This window comes from Magallana gigas, chromosome 8 (assembly GCF_963853765.1).
Source record: "Magallana gigas chromosome 8, xbMagGiga1.1, whole genome shotgun sequence".
In the NCBI taxonomy this organism is placed as follows: Eukaryota; Metazoa; Mollusca; class Bivalvia; order Ostreida; family Ostreidae; genus Magallana; species Magallana gigas.
Window position 1 is genome coordinate 29,734,468 of NC_088860.1, and position 7,200 is coordinate 29,741,667.

Here is a 7,200-nt window from a genome sequence, read left to right on the forward strand (position 1 = left end):
AATTATATGTACTCGTTTGATAGGTAAGGGTTTGTAGTTTCTAAAAATAGATTTTTTCCCCCACCAAATCACTATGGGGAAGTAACTCTAGCGTTGCAAATCACGCACGGTAAAATACTACTTTTCTTTGACGAAAACATGTGTAATCATTATTATGTTCTTATTCACCAGTTCAACCGAACATAAATTATTTATAAAATAAAACACAAACACATAATTTATAGGATAAGCTCGCATGCGCGAATGCAACAGACTTTAATAATCGTATAATGTATAATATAGTACAAAGTAAACGGCTCTCAGTCTCTTTACTTTCATAAACAAGTACACGCATACTCATTCTACAAAAGAAGAAAAAATCATGTAGAAACAAAAAACTGACAGAAATTCAATGTTATCATTTGGGAGGGGTGGGTGGGGATAGTCTGTTGCAAAGTGGCATCGAACTTCGAATAACTTAAAAAACCCCGAATTCTACTTTATATGTGTACAATTCATGCGTAGCACGGAATAATTCACCCTATTCACCCGTAAACAGCCAATCGATATGTAATATCGACACGCCCACTTAATTCAAAACAAACACACGTGTTTTCAGTAACTTTTATAAATATAAATATTTATAAAATAAAAATTGCCAACATATTTTAATAAAAATAAAGTTTTGAAATAAATTGATTACCTTTATCAATATCTTTTTTTTTATTTTTGCGATTTTTTTTACAATGACCATGACGACATCACGCGATTTTAACCCCCCCCCCCCCCAATCAGCCGTCGCATTCATAATCCAACTCATATTCTCGTTACCTGGTAATTTTCCTGTTTTCTATTCCTTTACGATTGAGAACTTGTAATTTTAGAATTAAAAATCTAAATTGTTGATTTTTTTTCATTCAGCAAAATGTTTGTACAAAAAATATTGTTACTAATACAACGAAGTCGTGAATTGCGGGTCACATCAGGTGTGTAAAGCGTTACGAACAAAGCGTGCGAGAACCGTGTGAAACGTTTTATTAGAATTCATTCCAAACCTTTAACTCGTAGAAAACAATATACATTGTATTATCTTTTACTCAAAATTGTATTCTTTTTCAACAACAAAAATTAAATCAGTTTTCAAATGGAGACTGCCGATAAAGTCTGACTACGATGTTTCCGTATCGGTACAATTGTGGAATGCACAATACATCAACATGCTTTACACAGTTATAACACAATATGAATCAACCATAAATGACGCTGTGATGTTGTAATAAGCATGCATTTTTTACACGATAAGATTGTGTACAAATACCACACATGACATCGGACATCGGCTAACTGGCTGAACCTGTCAATCAAATCGGAATCAGTATATAATAGTATTATTTGAATGATATAAAATCCAGCGATTTGAAAAAGAGTAAAAAATGTACCGTGGTTCAGGCACATACATATAATATGAAATGCGAGAGAACTTTGTTTGAAATCCCGTTAAAAAATCAATGATTAGAAGTTTTATTATTTGACTCTTGTTAACTTGATTTACGGAAAATAACAAGGAGATGTTTAAACACAATAATTACAATAAACGTGAACAAGCATTTTAACCACGAAAAACCGTATGCATGGTACTTATTGAAAATAGTTAGTAGCAATCACGCCGTTATACAAATGTTTGGTCCGAAACACTCTGTATGTATAATGAAATTAGGTATACGAAAAATTGATCAAATTGAATAGGGCTATACAATTACCAGATTACCCAAATTCAAGTTATGCACAGTCACAATATCTACAAAATCAATTATTAAAACGACCTAGTCGGTATTTTTCGACGAAATACGTGACTTGTGCAAAATTAAGAAAAAACTAGATGCTGTCATCAGACAGTAATACCCGCACCAATTGTTTACCCCTAAATAACACTTTCTTGTACCAGTTCAATTAAAAATGAAGGCCACATGCAAGCTCCGGTAATACATTTAAAAAATATAATTTTCATAAATGAAGGATAAGATCCCTTCCCATATGATAATATAAGCAGCACTTTATGTGCAATTTGGGGTTGAACTGTTTGCAGTGAATTTTCAGTTAATCAATAATCTTAACATTTCATGTCATTGAAAGTATAATGGTCTATATAATTATTACAAACAAAATTAAAAATTAAATTATGCCCCCTCCCCATGTCGGTTGCCGGTTTTAGATTTGCTTCTGTGTGCCTACATGTACATCATCGTGTGCACATATTTAGAGAAGGGGTGGGAGTGAGGGGTCCAACCCCCAACCCCCCCCCCCCCCATGAAAATTCATTTATATCAATAGTAAAATTACCAAAAATACCCTTGGACATGTTAACGTTCTAACCCACTGCGCTTCAATGTTAGGTAACATTATTGGGGGGGGGGGGGGTAAATATTTAATTAATATTTAATATACTTTATTGTTTATCTAAATAGGAAATATACATGTACATCACAAAATGCAGGTGTCCTGCACCACCTTAACGCTGTTATTTACCTAATAAAATAGTGCAAGTGGATTTGTGAGGAATAGGTCATAAAAATACATGCATGTTATAAATAACTGATCTTTGTCTGAAGTTACGTACACAACACAGATCTGCAGGTCTCATTAGCGGGTACTAGTTTTACCCAGCGCTTCGATTAGATGGCCGGTTCACGTGTATATTTACATGTATGTGTTTTCCATATGCAGAAAAGGATTAGATAAGATCAGATAAAGGAATTCATTATTGTGTTTTAATTGGATTATCATTATGATGTTGACCAATATAGGTAAGCATAATACATGTAGTAGCAGTAGCACAATATAATGAGATGCCAGCACACGTAAGTTCTACTTTCACTTTCTAAATGTGATCTCCCTTTGACAGCATACTGTATCATCATCTTTTAATATTTAAATAAGCTTATCATCGTTACCTATCCTACCGCATTTGTAAAGTTTCTGTCATTTTAATTGCAAAAGTTATTTTTTTCATTTAAATGTCAGACTTGCACTATTGAGTTGACCCCATATTGACCCTGTATAAATAATTTCGTATTAAATTTGTGTATTACATGTAAGTAAGTGTAGACACTTATCATTTTTATATGAGTTATAATAGGAAGGAAGGAGTATTTCTTTCTTAATGTATTATAATGCATCAAATACAATGTACCTGGTCATGATCTTATGGGACTGTTCTGACCCCGTAATGTCATTATGATGCATCATATGGTGTAAAGTACATTGTTGTCTTTAACACCCCCCCCCCCCCCGCCTTTATGAAATAGGAAATGATAATACACTGTATATTTTGTAAACTTCTGAGATCTGAGATCCTCATCCCTAAACCATATAATTTATTCTTGCTCTTTGTGTCATTGCGCGTAAAATTGTATATAGATTATGCCCCCATGGAGACACTCTGACATTCTAGAACTAGAAATAATAAAGTATTTTATCTTATTCATATGTAGTGTTTGATCCATGTCGGTAATTCCTAGCCTAATGATGACACGGCTTTGTTTAGGAGACTTTACAATTGCCCCAAATAGGCGAATACACATGCATATAACATTTTGTTTATAAATCTTAAAAATTGAATTAAGCAATTTCCAAAATGTTAATGTGCATCAGGAGAGAAAAAGCAATCAAACAATGATTTAAAATTTGCTACTGTACACATGTAAGAATGTATGAAGAAGACTGAATCTTTAGAACCAGGTTAGATTGGGGGGGGGGGGGGGGTGAATGTGGAGTATAAACATTTATAATTTGAATCATTTATTGTTATTAATTTTAACTTGTCAATGAATACTAGTTATTGATCCCAAGGTAGAAATATGACCTCTGATCATATCTCAATAGATCATATGTCAATTATGCAAGGTGTAATGTAATTTTTTTTAAGAATAACATTTTTTACCAGTTTATAAAAGTTTTTAGACACCCAAATTATATTTTGATTTTAATAGATCAATCGACAATTAAAGGGGGGGGGGGCAGTTTATATTTGAGTTTGTTTGGGGATGGGGGTTCCAAGTCATATATTTGACAATTTTTTAAAATAAGACTAAGCCATACTACATTCATGAACATGAATAGTATAGAACAAAACACAAACTAATACATGTTAATATATACATAGGAAGTATTACAAAACATAGATGATTGATCTATATCTGGGTTCTTAAATTGAATCATATATCATGTACATATTATATTATTGTTTCTTTGTTCAAGGCATTTCATATGGTATGTAGGTCATGATCCCAAGTGCTCTTCCTGAAATTAACAAATATCATAAAAACCATTGAGATCCCCACCTTAATCCTAAGATATTATTCCTCCTTAGGTCATGGTGCATCAGATCATTATGGCATGTAAGTCATGACCCTAAGGGGTCATCCTGACCCCCTTAGAATCAGAAATTGTCAATTATCTTTAAATTATTGATGTTTGATGATCCTACCTCTATTTAATCTTTATTATTAAGTCTCCCGAATGAAATTTGGAGACTTATTGTTTTTGTACGGTTCTTAATACATGTATTATTATTCTTCGTCTTCTTCTTTCTCTTCTTTCCCACTCTGAACTTGTTTCTCAGAGATGGCTGAACAGAATTGTACAAAACTCTAGGATATGATAGGCCTGCATATTTAGTTGTGCACCCTGGCTTGATTTTACTCATCTGAGGTTAGACAACCACTTTTCGGGGGGGGGGGTCTATCATTGAACCTTGTAGGAAGAATCGTAGACTCTATAATTGTAAATGGTAACTTGAAAACGGACAAAGATAATACTATAGGGTTTTCATAATCATATATTGACTGTTACTGGCAATATATAGGGTTTATTAGATCTGACCCCTGGGGTCATCCCCACCCCAAGGAATTTGAAATTACCATATATCTAAGAAACTGTTATAATCATGACCCCTAAACCATATATATTCATGTTTCTGATGTCAAGGGGCATCAAATGATATGTAGGTCATGGGCCCTGTGGGTGGTCCTGACCCCCTCAAACAGCAAGTCCCTTAATATCTTCAAAACAGTTGAGATCCCCACCCTTAAACCATATATATTCTTGTTTCTTGTGTCAAGGGGCATCAAACGGTATGTAGGTCATGGACCCCGGGGGTGGTCATGACCCCCCTCGAACAGGAAGTGCACGAATATCTCGAAAACGGTTGAGATCCCCACTCCTTAACCATATATATTCTTGATCCTTAAAGGGCATCAAAAGGTATGTAGGTAATGGGCCTCAGGGTTAAATTTAAAAACTGTAATGCATATCCATGGAACAGTTCCTATCATATCCCAACATATGATGTTTCTATCCATTAAATCATAAAAGGAGTTCTAGGATCTATGTTTTTTTTGGAGTGATAAACGTCAATATTCTGCTACTTTTTGACTCCCTGGATGAAATTTAATTTTTTAAAACCTTACTGCACATCTATAGAACAGACCCTATCATATCCCAACATATGATGTGTCTATCCACTAAATCATAAGAGGAGCTCTTGGATCTATGGGTTTTTTTTAGTGATAAACGTCAATTTTCTGCTACTCTTTGACTCCCTGGATGAAATTTAAATTTTTAAAACCTTATTGCACATCTATAGGACAGCCCCAATTATATCCGAAGAGATGACTTAGCTACTCCAGAAGTTGTAAGAGGAGTTCTGGGAACCATACTTTTTTTGCAAAAAAACGTCATTTTTTGTTGCCCACTGATCCCCTTAATAAAAAAAAATTCTGGAACCTGATCACACCTCAATATGACACCCCCATATATTGCCAGTAACAGTCAATATATGATTATGAAAACCCTATATCATTATCTTTGTCCGTTTTTAAGTTACCATTTACAATAGAGTCTACGATTCTTCCTACAAGGTTCAATGTTAGACCCCCCCCCCAAACCCCTTTGACAACCTCTCCCCCCGAAAAGTGGTTGTCTAACCCAAAATGAGAAAAATCAAGCCAGGGTGCACAGGGTGCACAACTAGATATGCAGGCCTATCATATCCTAGAGTTTTGTACAATTCTGTTCAGCCATCTCTGAGAAACAATTAAGTTCAGAGCGGGAAAGAAGAAAAAGAAGAAGACGACGAATAATAATATATGTATTTAGAACCGTACAAAAACAAAAAGTCTCCAAATTTCATTCGGGAGACTTAATAAAAAAGCTTAAATAGAGATAGGATCATCAAACATCAATAATTTAAAGATAATTGAGAATTTCTGATTCTAAGGAGGGTCAGGATGACCCCTTAGGGTCATGACTTACATGCCATAATGATCTGATGCACCATGACCTTAGGAGGAATAATACCTTAGGATTAAGGTGGGGATCTCAATGGTTTTTATGATATTTGATAATTTCAGGAAGATCACTTGGGATCATGACCTACATACCATCTGAAATGCCTTGAACAAAGAAACAATAATATAATATGTACATGATACATAATTCAATTTAAGAACCCAGATATAGATCAATCATCTATGTTTAGTAATACTTCCTATGTATATATTAACATGTATTAGTTTGTGTTTTGTTCTATACTATTCATGTTCATGAATGTAGTATGGCTTAGTCTTATTTTAAATTACATTAAAAAATTGTCAAATATATGACTTGGAACCCCCATCCCCAAACAAACTCAAATATAAACTGTTCACTCCCCCCCCCCTTAATTGTCGAATGGTCTATTAAAATAAAATATAATTTGGGTGTCTAAAAACTTTAATTTATAAACTAGTAAAAAATGTTATTCTTAAAAAAATTTACATTACACCTTGCATATTTGACAAATGATCTATTGAGATATGATCAAAGATCATATTTCTACCTTGGGATCAATAATTAGTATTCATTGACAACAATAAATGATTCAAATTATAAATGTTTATACTCAACATTGACCCCCCCCCCCCCCCCCAAATCTAACCTGGTTCTAAAGAATCAGTCTTCTTAATACATTCTTACATGTGTACAGTAGCAAATTTTAAATCATTGTTTGATTGCTTTTTCTCTCCTGATACACATTAACATTTTGGAAATTGCTTAATTCAATTTTTCGTGGGGTCAGAACAGTCCTATAAGGTCATGACCTACATTGTATTTGATGCATTATATAATACATTAAGAAAGGTATACTCCTTCCTTCCTATTATAACTCATATAAAAATGATA